Below are 22,170 nucleotides of genomic sequence, written 5' to 3'. Positions count from 1 at the left end.
GTGCTTGCAGAAAGAAATACAACATATATAGGAAATGCTTAGTAAACACAGTTGTAATACCTTTTGTGGGAGCTAATCTGGTAATATGGCTCATTGTTAACCGCCTCAGGCCTGGAGTGTTCCCTCAGCGTGGAGCGGAGCGACTCCAGGTTGTTTGGTTATCCTGTATGTGACCCTTTGTGTCCTTTTTACTTCCTCCATAGAGAATGAGACGAGCAGAATCTGGGTCTTCTTTATATGCCACTCTGATACCAATTATGTACACTATTATAGAATTTAACCAGGCCAGCTCTTATCTGCTAATCCAGAAGTAATAGATTCTATTAAAAATGTATGAGGGGATGAAGGGGGTGGATTCATGTGTGTGTGTGTGTGTGTGTGTGTGTGTGTGTGGTTGAATCTAATTCTGTCTGCTTGTCTGGTCTACATTACAGGGAATGGCTCCTGCCATGAGACAATATGAAAGCCATAAATAAAATACAATTAATTATACAGTAAGTGAGTTGTTATTCATGATGTGCGTCATACTCATTAGAACACTGACCCTGCCCTTTTTCTCTTTTTTATACACTAATTGTTCTTTGTTGCTCATTTATTAACCCCTTAACTATTGGTCGTCTTCTTTACGCCTCATCTTTAGTCCACTTAAATCTCCGTGAACCAGTTTCTTCAGGAAAAAGGAAAACATTTACATAAAACTTGTGCTAATCCACGAGAGACAGTGAAAAGATTGCCCGTCTTAAACCTTTTTCATTATCATTGAATTATTAACCGAGGATCCTGAGACCTGCGGTGCGAGCACGAGCCGAGATAGTAAAAGAAGTGTGCGAGGTGTGCTCGAGTGTCTGCGCTTCTTTTTTTTTTTTATCTCTGCATTAGATGTTGGCTCTGAGCACCTTTGTGCAATTTGCACAATCTGACCCTCAATGCAGTGCGAAGTCATAAAAGACTCCAGAAGGTCAGGCAGATGTTGGAGTCTGAAGTCGCTGGATTATTTATAGTTTGTTTCCTGTGCTTTGATGATTGCTGTTCTGCTTTCCACAACCAAACAGGTGAAGGGAAACATGAGCCGTGTCTTCCCAAAACCTCATCCTGAGGCCAGCTGGTTAACTGACAAACCAAAGGATGTTGCACGTTGACATGAAACATGGTAAAAAAAAGCAACTAAATTTGCCAAAAACTTTGTATCACTTAATCATTAGGTAATAGTTAGATAGTCTCAAACAGCCCACAGTATCTAGGCCTATTCTTTGCACACATCACCTAGTTAACAGCTAAATGGATGTTGATCAGACTCTTTCAACTTGAATCGAGTCATGTAGGTTGTATGAGTGAATGCAATGTGATCTGTACCTCAATATCCTTGTGCATGGCTAATTTAGTTGCTGATTTAAGAGTAGCTAGTTATGCTAATAGTTGGTTAGCGATGTTACCTTAATATCCGGAGTTTCTGAGAAACATCTCGATGTCCCGCCCTAAACAACCTCACTTCCTCCCACTGCCGCTCCCAATCTACCAGAAGCCACGCCTCTACTTTCTGCACGCGCATCGCGGAACATAACAAGGTCGCATCGGGTCACATTGATATAGGTCTATGGGTCAGGTAAGAGCCAAAATCATATTCACCTGTTTGAGCTGTTGTGACGCGCGGCCTTGTTTCCGTGCACAGTTCCGCATTCACTTTGATTGACAGTCTCAAAAACAGGAAGTCAAAGCCTATTGGCTGGGCGCACTCGGCGATCGTTTCCATTTGTATAGGGGTCTATAGGACGAAGGAGGGACTTATATACATTGATGTATATTAATGACTAACGGCAGTAGACCAGAGTAAAAAACTAGTTATGTATTTTTTCGCATTTCAAAAGAATCGTGTATAAACATAGATTTCTCAGAAACTCCGGATATCAGCTTTAAGCGAGCTTAAAGCACAGAGGTGATAATTATTATTAGGTTGTATATCTTTTTCCTTGTGGTTTACTCCCATAGTCCAAACATATGTGTTATTGTTAGGTTTACCTCATTTCTAAATTGATTAATGTAGGTGTGAATGTGTGTTGTTTGCTCTGGTGAACTTTACCAGAAATTCTTCACCTTGTTCTTGTTTTAGCTAATTTACTTTTAACTATTTATCTCTTATAAGCTCTTACTCTGTGATAGGGCAAAAAAAAAAAAATTGATTTAATCGATTTATCGAATTTGTAGATTTGCGTTCCTTCCTTGTGGGTTACCGTAGCGCGATGTGAGCCAGCCCCCTCTTTGTTTACATGTGTTTACCCTTTGAGTAGGCTATATGTGTGCCACAGGCATGTTCAATTTGTTTTTCCCACTATGCTGAGATGCTAAGGGAAGAGTTTATTATTTTTTTAATTGTAATGTTACATGTTATAAAATATGTAGTTTTTTTAAACATTTAAGCTACTGTGAAGTTGCTGTTGCACTTTTGCTTAAACCTGGGTTAAAGCTTGAAACAGTTGAATGACAGAGCCTCATTTACTTGTTATTTTGGGATTGTTTTATGCATTTTATCTCTGGAGGACAATCATATCAATAAAGTTGCACTTTTGACAATATACAGTATCTGATGTCTGCAGTCATTTTTAAGTGCATTGAAGAAAAAAAAATCAAATCGAAACTCTAATTTTCTTTAAAAATTTAGAGATTTTTTTTTTTTTTTTGGCAAAATCGCCCAGCCCTATATGTGACTGTTCTTTTTATTGTTTTTAATGTACTTGTCTTCTGTGCCATTTATTTGTTTGAAGAACATTTTAGTATTATTTTGACACATTGTAAACTTGTTTTATGGACTGCTGCCAGGACACACTTGTGAAAGAGATTATTAATCTCAATGTGGTTCTCCTGACTAAATAAAGGCTGAAGAAAAAACTATAGGCTCCAACCAGTAGCCTACAGCTGATTTTAAATCAGAATGGTTGCATAAAAAGGGAGGTGAGCAAGTTGCCATAACTGGAAAGCTACCAGTTTTGTTATGTTTTTGGGCAAGACCTTCTAATCACATGACGGTGTGTCAATGGATTTGGTGGGGTTAGTTGTTGCTATAGGTATAGCTTTCCTCAAGTATGACTGGTATTTAAATACATTATATTACCCTATATGTAAGTAAGCAACTTTGGGTTTGTAGAAAGGTGCTGAATAAATCTATACCATTATTCCTATGGTCTAGATATTTGACCAGGGCTGTGTTCGAAATGGCAAACTCTGTACTATACACTAGAGGTCGACCGATATATCAGCCGGCCAATATATCAGGCCGATATATGGACTTCGGCGGATTTTTTATTTTATTTTTATTTTTTATTTAGCACTTTAGAGTAGCCATTGAAGGAAAAAAGAAAGAACATAAATTAAAAAAAGTCATATTAATAATAACACGTGCATGGGAGAGGTAGAAGCCATTAGGCTTACAAATAAAAAAGCCGATATAATATAATATTGCCTGATCAAATATCCTGATCCTATTATATCTTAACAGGATAAGGATTTTTGTTTTACTTGGTTGCGTACAGGTATATTTAAATTTCAATAAATGTTAAGTCAGTTCTATTGGTGTATTTTATTTAATTTCTAATATATACATTTATATCATATGAGTGTTTCAATTGCCTTTCATAATTAACGTGCTTTAAAAAAAAAAAAAAGTATATCAGCCTCAAATATCGGCCATCGGCTGAATTTTGTTTTTTTTTTTTTTTGTTTTTTAAATCGGTTTCTGTATCGCCCTTTGAAAATCCCATATTGGTCGACCTTTACTATACACTACACACTCAATGAGTATAGACTGTTTACAATATACTGTAGGTGACCATTCCCACTGAAATATACTTCCAAGTTTCCTAAGATGCAATTTAAACCTACAACGTCAAAAAGCAGAAGCACACCGAGGCTAAATATCTCCGTTGATTCACCACCTTTGAATGTTCTGAAAGCATTTTAAGTGAGAAAATGACCATGTAGAATATCAACATGTGGTTATTTGATTCATAAAACTCATATATGTACAATACACATTTAATTCCAACATTTCGTGCAACTAACAAAACTTCTGGTTGACTTCAAAACAAGAGCCTAATTTACGAAAGCGTTCGAAAACTAATGGAAGTCAAGAAGAGATGCTTTGGTTTTGAAAAAAAGGATGTTGGGAATTTTAGCTTGAAGCCGGTCCCGGGACGATTTTACGTTCCGCTCGCAATGCATCATGGGGTGGTTGAGTATGACGAGTGTCTAGCCCACCATGCATACTTAAAAAAATGTCCCGATATGCAATATAGTATATATTCGGGTAGGGGTGTTGAAAAAAATCGATTCGACGATATAACGTTGCGCGATTCTCGGATCGATTCAAAATGCATCCATATCCATTTTTTTAATTTAATTTATTTTTTTTTTTTTTTTTAACCTTTATTTAACCAGGAATGTATTTTCTACTGCAGGAGACATTGTAACTGCACAAAGAAGTGCACTGAAACCTGGCCATGTTGACCAGCTTATGTTTGTTTCAATAAAACCTAGAAAGAAAGTAATAACTTTCTGCATTTATATGTTGTTCTAGACATATACCTCAGTTAAGTTGCACTAAAGTCATGTTGCACTAAAGTCAAAGTTGGTTTAAAAGCCACAGGTAGATTGTATGTTATTGTTTTATTTTAAATTGTTGACACATGGCATGTTAAAGCCAATGTTTTAAGTGTAAAATATGCCAATAAAATATATTTAATACATAATGTTCTCATGAAGGTGTAGACATTTACAGATTAGTTGTATCTTTAGTCATATATATATTAAAAAAAAATCACAATAATCGCCTTATACTTTAATATCAGGATATATTTTATCATGACCTATGTATCGGGAAACTAATCATATCGCCAGATGCCAGGCAATACACACCCCTATATGTGGCGTACTCAATCTTTTCATACTTTCTAATATGAACGCACTAGATACGTATATTTACGACAAACTTAGTAAGTTAGTATGCGATTTCGAACACAACCCAGGACTAATGATTTCTATTGAATAGCGTTTTTGAATAGCGTTCTTCATAATATTTAAATTCACCAATCTGGAGAAAGCAGAACACAGAAAGTATTTAGTCTAAGTGAAACACAGGTGTTTGATGCATATTCTGGGTATTGCTGTGATTTTATATCACTCTTTTTAGGTTCGCTATGCTCAGTGAGACGCCAATTCAAACGCAATATTTTCGGAAACTTTAATAATAATTTGGAAGGGGGATGGGAGCACAAGAAAAAAGCATCCATACTTTTAACTTCATGCCTGGTTTCCTTTTCTGTTAACCTCCTACTGTTTTCTCTTTGAATTATAATGTCCTCTGTCTCATGTTTTCTTCCAGCTGGAAATTATTGAAGTAATGGCAGGTATTTTGATTCATGCCTCATTTTCTGCTTGTGAAGGGATTTCCCTGGAGACACTTTTTCTCGCGCCTTTTCAGTATCTCCCTCTTGACAAATGTGTGGTAATGGAAGGGTTGTTGTGAAATTTCCATTATTTTCAAAATGGAATCCGCCCATACAGAGGCTTTTAGCTCCTCTGATGTGTGTGTTCAGACGAGACAGGTTGCACTGAGCGGTTTGAAGTGAGCTTGTCACCAAGGGACAGATGTTGAGCGGAGGAGGGGAGCGGGGAGAAGAAGTGAAGAGCGAGAAGGACTTCTTTCTTTCTTTGGGCACCTGAGTAAGATAAAAGCCACTCTGTCTCTCCTGCTTGGTAGTCGTGTTTTTGCTGGCCATCGTCCATATCCTGCACTCCCTTCGGATGCTCTGTGGACTTTGAATAAGGAATGAAAGCAAAAATGAAGAAGAACCTTAAAACAAAGTGTCCTGCATGCTAATTTTAGCCACATTAGTGAAATTACTGTATGTGTTGTTCTCTATTTGTACAGAAATATTTATTATCACTTTCCATTCACATCAGTATTTATTTGCTTTGATAAGTTGTTAGCTCTCAACAAATACCAGATCTACACACAGCAAAAACCATTTCAGCCTTATCTTGGCTGTTTTAGTTTACCACTGCTATGGATTGGATGTGCTGACTTTTTGACAATAAAAAGAAAAAAAAATTGCCAATTGTGATTATCAGTGAAATTTTCCCTCAATGCACGGCTCTCTCTCTTCTGTATGATTGCTTCAATCAGCACAGCTGTGGATAGGCGCAGTCCTCTTCAGGCACAGGCGCTCATTTCCTCTGACAATGCGTAACTCTGCAAACACTGCTGCCTATTTTAAAAAGTGGGCTGCTTTTGGCTTCTCTCCGTCGATCAATGCAGACATAAGTTCATAGAAGAAAAAAAAAAAAAAAAAGAGACAGAGGTCCGAGAGTGGCTCGAAACTGCGGCCGCAGGAAGGGGTTGTAAATGATCTGTGATCGTAATGGAATAAACAAGGTTGATGACGAAAAATAAGAATCACAACAGCTCAGTTACCTTCTTAAATAGACAGATTTCTGAATATTAGTATGTACGGGGTTTATTTGGAACCCAGACCTGAAGTAGCTACTGTTTAAATTACAGAAAGCACCACTAACCTCCATCTTTCTCTAAGCCATACTTAAATATGCTAATTGTAACATCCTTTATTTTGATTTTAATAGTTTACCTCTGTTCAACATAAAGTTATAGTCTGTTTCAACAATGGACAGCTGGGACTATAGTTATGAATTCAGCCTTTAATTCATTTATCCATTCATCTTACCACTTGTCATTGCCAGGGTACACAGGAGTCTGCTGGAGGTATCGGTCTATGGGTAGAAAACTGTAGAATGGGGAGAAACCGCTTACATTCTTTTGGAAATGTGCAAACTCCTTAAACAGTTTGCACACAATTCAGCAACCAATTGCCACGTATGAACAACTAATGGGATTAGCTTTCAAAATAAAGCAACCTATTCAAGATATATCGAGATAATATAGAGAATTACAATGACATATTTAAAAAAAAATTTTATAGCATATTTTATATTACAATACATGTTTTAGAAGTCGCTGCTTTTTCTGCTTCTCAAAACAGCTTGAAAAGCACAGTTTGATGGATTGCCGAGTGCGTCCTAACCCAGAACTCACTCACACATGCTGTCCCTTATAGGAAAAAAAGGCAAAAGTGGCACACATCATGCAGCTGTTTGTTAATAAATGTGCCTGTGTGACATATCGCATCAGCAAATTTAACCCAGAATCGTGTTTCTAATAAGACTTTAATGAAGTTAAAAAATATTGGAATTTATATCGTATCACGACAGAAACTCTGGTGCAGACGGAAATAGTGGAACAACTCTTGGAAAGATTACTGTGGAACTTCATACAAACATTGATGATTACCAGAGGATTAAAACGTGCTGCTTGTGTTTATTTCCTCCACCACCATGTGGCTCTTACAGTCTCTGAATCTGAAACTTTTTGATACAATTTCACAAATATTGGAAAAAACAAATGCTTAGAAGATGAATCTAACTGGCTTTGACGTTCCCACGTTTTTTCATTTCAGTGTCACAGGTCACAGCTTTTAATCGGGTTATTAGAGCCCCAATCTATGAGATACAATGTTCACCATCATGGGTTTTAGAATAATGTATTTCCAATTCATCTGTGGAGTGTCTACATTTTCATCTGTGTGTAGCTTAGTCGTGTTTGCCCTAGCCTTTGCAATCATTGGCTGTACATTCAAAAAAGTTTCTTCATCTTTTTTCAGCAGGTTTACCCAGGCTGTGCACAGCCCTAGTGAAGTATCATGCTGGCCTGTGTCCAGAGACGGCAGAACCTCCCATCGCAGCGCGTGGCCTGCACTCCCAAAAGCCTCGATGTCGCCCCTTTACCGATACTACTGCAAGTACCACCACTACAGTCATGCACCAACAACAAAAGTGAGTGTCAAAATGTATCAGTTGTGTCTCAATCGAAGAGTTGACTTGTGATTAGGCATGTTAATTGATACGAATCGGTATCTAAATACAAACGTGCGCGATGCGAGTACAATGATTCATTCAGCGTGCGTTGGTACAGTCGATGGGTGAAATCCTGCCTGCATCGGTAAAATCCATGGTTGCATCGGTTTTTTCATTCATTCATTCATGCATCCATTTTCTGACCCGCTTGTTCCTGTTTTCAGGGTTGTGGGGCGATTTTTTCATGTTGTATTTCATTCTATCCTGTGTTTCCAAGGCACACTGAATGCACCATCACTGCTTTGCATTTTGTTTTGAACACGGACCGAAGCCGGGGAGCACATTTCTATCCAACAAAGTTACAACAACATGGCGTAGAAAGATGGTAAACTTGACAAGACGCAGGTGGTTTGTAAAGAATTCCATACTGATAAACCTTACACTGACAGAATGACAAAAACTGAGGGGCTCACTCGTACCGATACGGCATCGCTGCTCCCTCTAACTCAGATTCCTCCGAGGCAGATTTCTGTTTACAGTTTTGGTATCATTTCTTTGCATCATATTGAATTGATCATATCGTGGGGTTGAATCGGCATCAAATCAATATCAAATCGCGAACGGGTGAATCGTATCGCATCATATCGCCACGAGGGGATTCAGTGTACCACTAATGTATCGAATCTCCAGGGGTGTCAATGTACCGCTAATGTATCGTATCGCTGGTAGTGTATCGAGGTGCGTATCGAATCGTTGTACTGGTGATGTGTTTGCTTGTTGTATACTGTATATTTGTTTGTCTCGCAAAGCTCCATATTTTAGCTTCACCGTTTAGCCTGTTCAATTCCATTAATGGCATCTTGAAGGTGAAGCCTGTTAATGGGACTAGTAATCAGCGTTCTCCTGCGGTGCAAATGTACGCAGGTCTAAGTGGACTCTGAAATTACAGAGTTAATCAGCTCTCTCCCATACAGGGTTATTTGGCTTTCACCTTGACTGATTACGCTGCATCCGTTGAAAGGTTGAGTGAAAGTTTTTTTTTCGGCCTGGGATTTGTGATTAGATTCCTTTAAATTAGATTAGCGTGTTTTTTGCTGCCTTGGGTTCTTGTTTATTTCATCTTTCTCTGATGGTTGCTTTCATCTACTACAGTTTTGTGATGTTGTAAAATATAGAGGAGTCAAACATAATCTGTTTAATTCATTAAACTACATAGATTGTTTTCTGTATTTTTTTTTTTTAATCTTTGCTCTAAATCCACCTATGGATTGTTCTTCAGTTTTGTATTTGGGGGATAATCTATCTTTCTTTCTTTGAATGCGGCCTCACAGTTGTCACTATTCATATGGTATAACAAGAGATTAAGGGCTTGTTGTAAATTAAATAAGTGTGTGCCGCTCAGACTGTCAAGTCTGTGGTATCACAAATACTCAAACCATTCAAATATTGACCTGGAGTTTGGACTGTTTTTATACAAGCAGCAGCAGCAGCAGCTGTGTTTTGTACACTGAAGTAAAAATGTGCAGTTTACGAAATTTGATAAAATTCAATGGGTTAAAAAAAATAGTTTTCAAGCCTAAAAATCAATTTGTTTTTCTTTTTTGCATTGGTTTTATATTTGACAATCTTACACAAATAAAAACCAGATTATCATTATAATATTTTTTTTTCTCCTTACCGTCACCAGCCCTCCCTAAGGAAGGGTAAACTAAAAATGTATTGGAGGGAAAGGTATAAAAAGAGAGATCAGTGTTAAACCCTAGTGAAGGGAGAAAATACAGGGTAGGAAGGACTGGCACAGAGCTATTTCGGTTGTGTTGAAAGTATAATGTGATGTTAACATTGTGCATATTGTCCAGATCATTTTGGAACTCCTTCAAGATATTGATATCCTGAAGCCACACACCAAATTTGGTCATCCTATCTTAAACGGTTTTTAAAAAAAAGCTGTCCCCTTTGCAGATACCTTTAACAGAATGAAGAAAAACAAAACAAGGGCAATAACTCCAGGAAAAATAATTCAGCACTTCTCATTTTCGAACTCCATCAAGGTATTGATACCCTGAAGCCACACAGCAAATTTGGTTATCCTATCTTAAACGGTTTCTACGAAAAGCTGTCCCCTTTGAAAATACCTCGAACAGAGTCCAAAAAACGGAAAAAGAGCAATACCTCCGGAAAAAAATAATTGTGCGCTTCTCATTTTAGATCTTCATCAAGGTACTGATACCCTGAAGCCGCACACCAAATTTGGTTATCGTATTTTAAATGGTTTCTGAGAAAAGCTGTCCCGTTTGAAGATACCTCGAACAGAGTGAAAAAAATGGAAAAAGGGCAATAACTCCAGAAAAAATAATTGCGCGCTTCTCATTTTCAAACTCCATTAAGGTATTGATTCCCTGAAGCCACAGATAGAATTTGGTCTGAGAAAAGCTGTCCCCTTTAACTCGGACGGACGGACGGACGGACGGCGGAGGATAATAAACTTTGACGCCATTACAGAAATCAGACAAAACAGACATTGGAAAATGTTACATCATGTAGTTAGACGTCTGCATGTCATTTTAAAACCTAACTGCCACCTCACGACTAGGATTAATAAATGCAATAACTTCTCTCTGACCACGTTAGATCAAACTTTTTATCAACATTATCATCAACAGGTTTAAGCAAAAGTGTAACAGCAACTTCACAGTAGCTTAAATTTTCTGATTAAGGAATCAGATAACTACATATTTTATAACATAAAACATTACAATTAAAAAAATAATAAACTCTTCCTATAGCATCTCAGCATAGTGCGAATAAAAAAGTGAACATGCCTGTGGCACACATATAGCCTACTCAAAGGGTAAACACATGTAAACAAAGAGTGGGCTGGCTCACATTGGAAAAAACTGTAGTGGGGAAAAAAATAAATAAATATATATATATGTGCTTTTTATTATTCATCTAATAAATGCCTTTATCTATTAAAGAAAGATTTAACAGGCACTTCTTTATTAGCAGGTTTAAAATGACAGTGACTGGGCTTTTACTGACACCTGGACACCATTTGGATGTTTTCACTCCCTAGGGATAATTAGACTTCCTCTTAGGTTAGCAGTGAGTGAAACCATGCTGGGTGTGTGCTGCTGTCTATAAACCGTGCGTGGTTTAATGAGCAATAAAAGTTCTCCTGATCAAACAGCTGGAGCGTGACTAACAGGACAGGCAAGGAGACATCACTCAAGTGATTTATGTCAGCACTCACACAATGGAGAGTTAAGCTCACTTCAGCTAAAACAGGTGACGCCGCTGTTGTTGATCTAACAGATTGTGTTGCTGATTTGATGTCCTTTTTTATTTACTTGGGTGTAACCGACCGTAGTCAAATGTGAAAAGCTGGGAACTGAGTTCGACTCATCTCTCATTGTCCTCGGGTGAAATACCTCTTTGTCTTTTTTTGGTTATTAAATATTAATTGGGAATCAGTGGAGCACTTGTCTGCTAAATGTTGGAACAGATGGGCCTTATTTGCCTTCAGGCAGAACCAGGGATGCATTTAACATCCTGTTTACCTGCAGGGCCTTCACCCCCTCGTGAGTTTTATGTAGTGCGACTGTGCAGCGTAGTGCGGCACCCTCCAGCTCCACGCCTGACATTTAAAGCAGAGCCACAGGGAATAAACCGCTGATGGGAGCTCAGTCTGTGTGGTCTGAGCTTCTTCATTAAATGAGTCGTTGCTGGATCGAGTTAAACGGGGACGGTCTTCAGCCACCGCTGCGCTTTTGAAATCCATTTCCATTTTTAGCTATGAATAAATGGAGGGCACAGGCTTTTGAGAGCTCTCAGCCTCACCCATGTGAAAGATTTCTGTGAAACGAGTGTTAGGAATTATGTGATGAGAGTGAATGAGAGCTGCGCTGCTCCTCTCTTGCTATCTCAGCCTGAAAGCTCGAGCTGGAAATGTTTTTTTTTTTTTTTTTTTTTTTCCCACGCTGTTAGCCTCTGCCCGGCCTGGCTTTTAAAGGGGAAACTTTTGCCCAGGCTGGGCCGAGCGGCACAGAGACAAATGAGGAATGACATTGGTGCAAAGAAGTATTCGCCAGAGCCTCCTAAGTGTTGAACCCTGAGGTTCCTCTCTTCTGAGAGCTGCCTTCATATAGTGATTACTGATGCGGGAGCTGGGAGGCATGTGAAAATAGGGTGAATGACGGTCTGTCTTTTTTATTTTTGTGTATTTTTTTTAAAGAAGACGATAGATAGATAAGTTGCTGTGGGCTCAGATTCCGGAGTATGTGCTAGAGTGCTTGCACAGCTATTTCTTTTCCCTCTGCAGTAAAAAAAAAAAAAAAAAAAAAAAAAAAATGTACAGCAAAGTAAAATCTGAAGCTCAGTTTGGCAGGAGAGATCAGCTGTACCAGCAGGGCCGGTCCAAACCTCTGAGGAGCCCTGAGCAATTTTAGATTGGGGGCTGATAACAGTAAGGTTGAAAACAAATGTAGCACTTATTATCCTTGTACTGTATTTATAGTAGTTTTACTATTTACACCAGCCTTTTACATTTAAACCCTAAGGTGGAACAGGCCTTGTTCAGAAAAAGTATTTTGAGCTTGAAAAAAGTTCCAAGTCATTAGCAAGTGGGCATTGCTAACCTGGCTTCTAACTGGGATATGTTTTCATAACAAAACTCCATCATAATAAATTGCCACATTACAACATTTACATGCCAGAGACAAATGGGCAAGTGTCATTGTTTACCTGTTAAGTGAATCTTACTTCTAACCTGAAAGGCTAGCTAGAAAATGCTATAGTAACATGTTTAGCTAGAAAATGCTATAGTAGCATGTTTCGCTAGAAAATGGTATTGTAGCATCTTTAGCTAGAAAGTGCTACAGCAACATGTTTAGCGAGAAAATGCTATTGTAGAATGTTTTGCTCGAAAATGCTATGTAGGATGTTTAGCTAGAAAATGCTACAGTAACATGTTTAACTAGAATATGCTATAGTATCATGTTTCACTAGAAAATGGTATTGTAGCATCTTTAACTAGAAAATGCTACAGCAACATGTTTAGCTACAGAATGCTATAGTAGCATGTTTAGCAAGAAAATGCTATTGTAGAATGTTTCGCTAGAAAATGCTGTGTAGGATGTTTAGCTAGAATATGCTATAGTAGCATGTTTCACTAGAAAATGGTATTGTAGCATCTTTAGCTAGAAAATGCTACAGCAACATGTTTAGCTACAGAATGCTATAGTAGCATGTTTAGCAAGAAAATTATATTGTAGAATGTTTCACTAGAAAATGCTTTTGTAGAATGTTTCACTAAAAAATGCTATTGTAGAATGTTTCGCTAGAAAATGCTATGTAGCATGTTTAGCTAGAAAACGCTACAGTAGCATGTTTAGCTAGAAAATGCTAGCATGTTTAATTAGAAAATGCTACAGCAACATGTTTAGCTAGAAAATGCTATAGTAGCGTGTTTAGGTAGAAAATGCTACAGTAGCATATTTAGCTAGAAAATGCCACAGTAGCATGTTTAGCTAGAAAATGCTACAGTAGCATGTTTAGCTAGAAAATGCAACAGCAGCATGTTTAGCTAGAAAATGCAACAGTAGCATGTTGAGCTAGAAACTGCTACAGTAGCATGTTGAGCTAGAAACTGCTACAGTAGCATGTTTAGCTAGAAAATGCTACACTAACATGTTCAGCTACAAAATGCTATAGTAGCATGTTTAGCGAGAAAATGCCACATGATTAGCTAGAAAATGCTCCAGTAACATGTTTAGCTAGAATATGCTATAGTAGCATGTTTCACTAGAAAATGGTATTGTAGCATCTTTAGCTAGAAAATGCTATGTAGCATGTTTAGCTAGAAAACGCTACAGTAGCATGTTTAGCTATAAAATGCCACAGTAGCATGTTTAGCTAGAAAATGCCACAGTAGCATGTTTAGCTACAAAATGCTACAGTAGCAGGTTTAGCTACAAAATGCTACAGTAGCAGTTTTAGCTACAAAATGCTACAGTAACATGTTTAGCTAGAAAATGCTAGCATGTTTACATTGAAAATGCTACAGTAGCATGTTTAGCTACAAAATACTAAAGTAACATGTTTAGCTAGAAAATGCTACAGTAGCATGTTTAGCTACAAAATACTAAAGTAACATGTTTAGCTAGAAAATGCTACAGCAACATGTTTAGCTAGAAAATGCTGTAGTAGCATGTTTAGCTAGAAAATGCTACAGTAGCATGTTTAACTAGAAAATGCTACAGTAGCATGTTTAGCGAGAAAATGCTATAGTGGCATGTTTAGAGAAAATGCTACAAGAAAATGTCAATATAAAAAAGCTTGAATGGTTGACACTATGTTTGCTACCCTCGTGACTGATCAGTCTGAAAAACTAAAAACAAGAATTTAGAAGAAAAATGTATCAAATAACTGTATTTTACTTCAGAAGCAATAACCTTATTACTTAAGGCTATTAATTAAGGATGCTTGTGTTTTGCTGTTTGAATTATTTGTGGGGCTTGAAGATTTACTTACATCATCTTGTTTAAAGTAAATTATGTAAAATTAACAAAGAACAGGATTTCTATTTCACCCAATGGGAGGAAAGTTGGAGCTGCTAGTCAACGGCTCGCTCTGTCCAACCCGGCACATAGTCGATTGCAGAAGCTCATCTTACACAGATGAATGAAGGCAGGGCCAATTAATTACACGGTCCTAATGACCGGGCTCATTGGGCCAAGTGGGTGCAAAGAGGAGGTAGCCATGGTAACAGAGAAACAGGTTTTAAATGCATATATGTGTCGAGCTTAGACTGCGGTTGTTAAGGTAGGCTTGAGTGTTCTTAAGATCAGGATTATTGTTGTGGTAAACAAGTGTTAATGGCTGCTGAGAATGGCTGTTCTGTAATTAACTGCGAGTTCCCTGTGCCATGTTCCCACTGAGGATTTGACTCTCGTAAACATGTTATCTCTCAAAAGTGCTCGGGATAAGTCTTTAGCCTAACATCAAAGGCCTCAGGGGTTTTAGCCGTGGTAGTTCTGCCAACATGTATGGATATTAATAGAGAGGACATGATGAATTTTAGATTTATCACATGTGGAAATCGCTGCTAGCAGCCAGTGTAATTGTTTCCTTATGCTCCCCCTCTGGGTATGACATGGTTGGGGAGCCGTGGTTTTTTGGAAAACGCACTGAGCCGGTCCAACTCCTGTTTCAGCCCTGCCTCTGGGGCTTGTTTTGCCCATAAATTAGTGATTAACTCAAACTGCTGTAAAACAATGAAGCATAAGCTCTAATCTGTGGGGGAAATGGCTTCGAGTGTGACCACGGGAAAAAGATTAGTCAGTTTAAAAAGCACAGAGCTGGCTTGTATGTGGGTGGAAAAAAAAAAAAAAAAAAAAGGTTATAAAAGAACACTCAGAGGTCATGTGTGCGAGTGTAAAAGAAGTATACAGTATTCCATAAATAATAGCCACAAAAACTAGACTGTGAAATGATAGAAACTCCCCATCTCCTGAGCTCTTACTCTCTGAGCATGTCCCCTGCACGGAAGGAGGAAATCAGGATTAGGCGTTTCTTGTGAAAGTGTGCCAGTTTCACTCAGTGCCATAGCTGTGGAGCGGCATGTTTAATGCGTGGAGTCTCTGTGAAGCGAGAAAACATTTTGAAGGCTGAGTAGCAAAGCCAGTAAATCCAGCAAGGTTGTAAAATGCATCACACATCACTGTCATCACACATCACTGTCATCCCCCCCCCCCCCCCCCCCGTTAAGGATAAATAAATAAAAATAAAAAATGCAAACAAGCTTTTCAGCCCCGTGTTCGTTCACTACTCAATCCTATGCGTATGCAAGCAGGGCGGGGGGGGGGGGATGCTGAAAGGTCAATGGGTGTTTTAGCACTGCGTGTTGGCTTTACCCAAGGCTGCATGGGAAAAGTGGATGCTGATATTTTCTGTGGGGTGTGTGTGTGTGTGTGTGTGTGTGTCTCTGCCTCCTGTCAAGGCTGAGCAGAGAAGCAGCGTGCAGTCTGCAGGTTCAGGGTGATTAAGTGCTTAAGGTCACGCCGCTAATTATCCCTCAGCCTTTCTTACCTCACAAACACACCGCTGCCATTTCCCTGTTGTCATGTGAACAGCCTGATATTTGTTTTCTTTTCCGATCTCTTATTTCACACCATTGGGTTGGTGTTGGCGGACAGACCAGCTTTGTACGTAAACACAGAAAATCATGTCTCCATGACTTAAGATTAACCAATTAACAGAGATTACATCCATAAAGATGAAAGTTAGTCACATTTGCCTTTTTTTTTTCTTTCTTTTTTTGCTTGTACCCTTTATGGCAGAGATCATTTTTTATCTCTGTTTGGGGGATGCATCTGTAAATGAGGTGTGACATCTCCAAACACAGACTTTTCCATCTATTGCACTTTAGCGTTTTTAAGCATGAAAGAAGTATTGTTATTTCTATTTTTTCTATTATTATTATTATGATTTCTTCATCTTCTTTTTGTTTTGAAATCAGTTTTTTTTTTTAAAGTTATTAGAAAGCAAAAAAACATTTTTTGGCCAATTTGAAATATCTTACTAACGTACTATTCATACTAAGTTTGACGTCAAAATTAGTATGCAAAGATTGAGTACAACACTCAATCACTGCATGAGATTTTTTTTTTTTTTCAAGTGGGCACACTAGTCACACTCAACCGCCCCATGATGCATTGCGTGCGGAACATGAAATCGTCCTGGGACGACATCCATGTTTCAAAACAAAAGCATCTCTTCTTGTCTTCCATTAGTTTTTTAACGCTTTTGTAAATAGGGATTTTGTTTTGAAGTTTTGTCAGTAGCACAACGGCAGGTCTCAGAAAATGTCTTAAACGTCAGAATGGAATGTGTTTCTGCGAGTTTTGTGCATCAAATGACCACATGTTGATATTCTACTTGGTCACTTTCTCACTTAAAATACTGCAAAGGTGGCGAGATATGAAGCCTCGGTGCGCTTCCAGTTTTTGTCTTTCATCATCCTAATCATACTTACTAGTATATAGTAGACAGTATACACTTATTGAGTTTGTCGTGTATAGTACGGAGTGTGCAATGTCGAACACATTTCTTCTTTTGGAATCAGTGTCTGACCTTCTTTGTTTTTGACTTCTTCTTCGACGACTTCTTCTTCTTCGACCCAGTACTTTAGGATTTTTAATTTCAAAGTTAGCCCAAGCATTAATTGACACATGATGCGTGACTATATAATTAAATGGGTAGCTCAAAAAAGGTCTCATATTTTCATTTACCTACCTTGACGCCCACATTCTCTTTTCAACCCTAAACCTTGTTATTGTGATGCAGTCCTCTAACCTCCCTAAACCCTAAACCTTGTTATTGTGATGCAGTCCTCTAACCTCTGCCCAATGTGACATTCCAACAATTTCATGTAGGTTTCTAATTCCGACGAGGTCATAGGGTGAATGATACACACTGTGAGAACATCATCAGCTATTCTGATCCAAATCCTTCCAAACTTCAGCTGATGACTTTGAAGTGAATATAGTACCACATATGACACTCGCGTAGACACTTTGGTTGAGTGTCTGTGCGTGGGGCTTATTCTATCCACGATAAGCATGTCAGTGCATGACCGTGATTAATGAACGTGACATTTTAGGTGCTGCTGCGCTCGTGTGCGTTTGTTTGTTTGAAGCTCATGAATCCCGAGTCTATGCTGAAGACTGATTTGAAGATACGTTTCATTGACTGCAACACATCTAAAGGAAAAGCCGGCCCAGATTAGTAAAGCATGAGATGCGGTGCTGAGTTTAATGCCTGCCTCACGCTGCTGATTAATATTGAGGTCCCTGAGCTTGAAATGATTCCCACTGGTTGTAATTTGAAGCCATTATATCACTGATGCTGCTGTTTTTGATGTCAATTCCAACTTCACGCTCCTGTCAAAACAGCCTAAAAAAGATCCCCCCTCTCTGTGCGTTTGTCACGCCGCAAGTCGTCCGTGCACGATAAATAACGCCGATGCAGAGTGGCCTGTTTGCTAATGAGGTTTCCATAGTGCCACATTAAGCTAGTCACAGTGGGAAGTGCAGCTGTGTTGTGTCTCCATAGCTCTAACAGGGCTGTAATCTCTGGACTAACAATATCAGACACCCTGTGAAGACGTGTTAGCTTTCAAAGTGTTTGAAGTGTTTGTGTAGCAGCAAGGCGTTCACAGCACGCCGAGCAACGCTGACATTTTACTCCACGAAGAAATGGTTGGAATCCACCTCTACGATTTTTGTTCGGTCATTGAACTGCACAGGACGACCATGTTGTTGTTCGTTTTTATTCATTCTCACGATCTGTCCTGGTTTTTTGTCCAAAATTGTCCATTTCTTTTAAACTTTCATGTCCATAAATATTTAACTGTAAGCTAAAAAATGTTATTGCAGCTTGATATTCATGTTACCTTTTCCCGACACTAGCTTTGTTTGTGGGAAACCAGAGAAGAGGGCGCTCCCATTTCCACGCTGTATACAGTACAAACACCTCTCCATCATCCCAGATGTCATTGTTTTCTATAGCAGCACTACACTGTGATACATAATAAGCAGTGTTTTGGCTTTGTTGTATTTCTCAGCAGAATTCATTCATGCTTATGGCACCACGGTGTTGATCTCCCCCTGGGCCGCTGGGACAGTGCGAGATGGATTGAACACTCCACCTTACCTCCTTTCCTCCATTTTAAACACCCAATTTATTTCTTTCATGAGATGGATCTTGTAGATTGACTCATTTTCACAGTCGGGAGGCTCACTGTAGAGCTGAAATGAAATGAAGTCCCAAATCAATTTCAAATGGGAACAACGAGCGCGCTCTCCCCTACATAGCTGGAATTGGTTTTGTTATTGAAAATGAAATGAAGTTGTTGTTGTTTTGGTTTTTTTATTATTATTATTTTTGGACCTTTATTGCAGATTACAGGCCTGCTCTGCCACCCTGCCGCGTTTTCTGTCAATTTACCGTGTGATCTTGGTTAATTTCAGCTGCTTTTCTTTTGATATGAAGAATTTCCATAAAAGCGCCAATGTGAGCGGTGGCGGTAATTTCTACCAGGTGATTTATTGTTTTTAAATGAGACGCCTTTTCCACCTTTTCCTTAGTCGCGTTGAGTTAAGCAGGCATGAAATTGCCTGAATAATAGTGTTTAAATCCAATCTTAGTTTGTACCATCAGCTTTCCTGTGCACAATTCAATCAGAGGATTGCTTATGTTTTTCATCTGCAACAAGTTTGCCTTCACAGTTTAAGCTCTGGGCTTTTACTGTAGTAGAACAAAATAATAATAATCATTTTCAGTCAGACCTTGTGAGTGACAACAAAGTAAGTAAACCAATACCTATCGTCAGAAAACCATAATCATTTCTAGTAAAAAAAAAAAAACAACCCATCCATCATTATTATCGGCTCACCCTGATAAGAGCTGCAGGGTTTGGGAATAATCATTTGTTCATTCATTCATTCATCAGACCATGAACATTTGATCTTCTTCACATCTATATAAATATAGTAAGCAACCATTGCCTGCTGGTAGACGGGTTGTCCTAATGAAACAATTGGTGAATCGATTTCACTGCCGTCTACGTGTTGAAGGGTCTTTGCGAAAGACACTGAGCAGAGTTGGTAACAGTGAGGGATTAGCACGAGGGTGATGTACAGGGTCTGCTAGAGTCTCTGGGTGCAATGGAAGGTGTCCTCTATCACAAATGCTGGAATCTGTCACAGCTCACTCAGGATAAGGGCTGATGCTATAACTCTAAACTCCAAACTATCACTACCTCATAAACATTCACTCATGTATGGGGCGCTGAATGTAAAAACTGTTTTATAGTCGACATATTTAGCTCACTTTCAGCTCATTTTTCTTTCATTTGAGACAGAAATTCCTGTTAAATAGCATGTTCTATATCTTTGTTGAAAATGTGTACACATGAAAAATAAATCTAAAGCAGGCACTGACCTGCCACCTTTGTAAAATTTCTAAACATTTAACTTTATACTTGGCAATTGATTTAATATTTACATTTAATATTTACATTTGACATTCAGATTTAGATTTAACGTTTAGATTTACATATAACATTTAGATTAAGATTTAAAATTTGGATTTAGATTTAACATTTGGATTTAGATTTAACATTTGGATTTAGATTTAACATTTTGATTTATATTTATCATTTGGATTTATATTTACTATTTAGATTTACATTTAACATTTAGATTTTACATTTAGATTTACATATAACATTTAGATTAAGATTTAACATTTGGATTTAGATTTAACATTTGGATTTAGATTTAACATTTGGATTTATATTTATCATTTGGATTTATATTTACTATTTAGATTTACATTTAACATTTAGATTTTACATTTAGATTTACATGTAGCATTTTGATTAAAATTTTACATTTGGATTAAGATTTCACATTTAGATTTATCATTTAGGTTTATATTTAAAATTTACATTTATGTTTACCATTTAGATATACATTTAACATTTAGATTTACATGAAACATTTGGATTTAGATATACATTTAACATTTAGATTTACATTTAAAATTTAGATTCAACATTTAAATTTAACAATGATAAAGAACGTGCTGTTTTACATGAATTTGTCTCAAATGAAAGAAAAATTAGGTAAATGTGAGAAAAGTGAACTGAATGTTCAAATTATGTCGACTATGAAACAGTGAGAATTTTTACATTCGGCACCCCATACTCCTGCAGTCAATTTAGAAACTCTAAAAAACTCACACGTTCTTTTTTTTTCTAAGCTCGAAAGGAACAAGCAAAGGAAAACTGGGCCGGTGGAGATGCAATAAATACTGCCCATTGTGCCACTGAGCAACCGCCCACAAAAACCTAGGAAGCACAATCTATTACAGGAACCCCACAATAAAACTCCAATAAAGGCAGAGCTTAAACTCATATACAATATTATTACCTCAAGGGTCTCAGTGTTTAGTGGAGACGAAGCCAACAAGCTGTCATGGACACACAACAACATATAATGAGCTACTATAGAGTCCTATATAATCTGTTGGGTTTATGGGAACAAAAATCTACCAGAGGGATGAAAAACTCTTAGTTTTTGATGATCTGGTGGGTTTTTTTTTAGCTGTCAGAACACACCTTATTCCTGGAGGCACAACTTCCTGCTTTTGGGTGCAACTTATTCTATCATAGATCAAGAGTATCAATAAAAAGAGTACATTACAATAAAGTGAAAGCTCATCATTAACATAACTTTATCTTCCATTTGGTGTTTTGTTATTACAGGTATTTATGAGCACACCCACTTAATGAATGGTTTTAGAAACAACTGATATTGTTTTAAGTACCTGCTGCTAATCTTTCATCACACAGGAAGTGTTGCCTGTTAGGCACGCCCCCTGGAATAAGGTGGATACTTACAGTATTTCATTAACCAACAACAAAGCTCGGAATATAGAAGCTTCTAAATATTGGATGGTATTAATGTTTGTAAACACACACACATTATACACAGATATGATGTAATCAATGCTTAAGACTACATGATCACATGATTTTTATCCCATGTGACAAAGTGATTTAGTTTGACGAAAATGTCAATACATTTATTTAAAAAATATATGTCTATATATACAGTATATGAATACATTTGATATACTTTTCATTACATGTATTTTTTTTTTTAAATTAGTCATAGTCTCATTATTGTCACTTTAAAATGTCATTATACTTGTGACAACAAAGCTATTTCTACTCTATATATTTTTTAAATGTAGTCACGTAAAGTTTTTTATTCCAACAAAGTTAAGCATAAATTGCTTAAAGTTGATTAAAAATGTTAAAGCTCATCTGTTACTGTGATTAAAACATGCAGTCCAAAAACATGGAACTATACAGTATTTTTTTATTTTTTTTTTTTAAAGTCGAGGCTATTTTTGTTCACCAAATAGTAACTATGTTAGAAACAAACACAGATGCACAAATACAACTTGCTGGACTGACTGACTGCAGCTCAGATGGTCCAGCTTGATTCCAGCTCTGTCAAAGTATCCGTGAGTAAAAAAACAAACCAAACCTCATCCAGAGGAAGCGGACACGTCTATTTGGCGTCAATATATGAGAGCTGTGTATATTATGTTTTGTTTTTCAAATTCATGCAAAGATGTAAATTATGTTTAAAAATAAATAACTGCTCATTTCACTGCGTC

The 22,170-nt window shown here is 37.6% G+C and overlaps 1 pseudogene; it reads left to right on the top strand.

Annotated features, from left to right (window-relative positions):
- The window catches only part of LOC114472852 (protein FAM222A-like), a 29,408-nt pseudogene that overhangs the window by 5,322 nt on the left and 1,916 nt on the right, over positions 1-22,170 (top strand).

This window comes from Gouania willdenowi, chromosome 12 (assembly GCF_900634775.1).
Source record: "Gouania willdenowi chromosome 12, fGouWil2.1, whole genome shotgun sequence".
In the NCBI taxonomy this organism is placed as follows: domain Eukaryota; kingdom Metazoa; phylum Chordata; class Actinopteri; order Blenniiformes; family Gobiesocidae; genus Gouania; species Gouania willdenowi.
The sequence above is the reverse complement of the archived record's forward strand: the minus strand, read 5'-3'. Positions and strand labels throughout refer to the sequence as shown.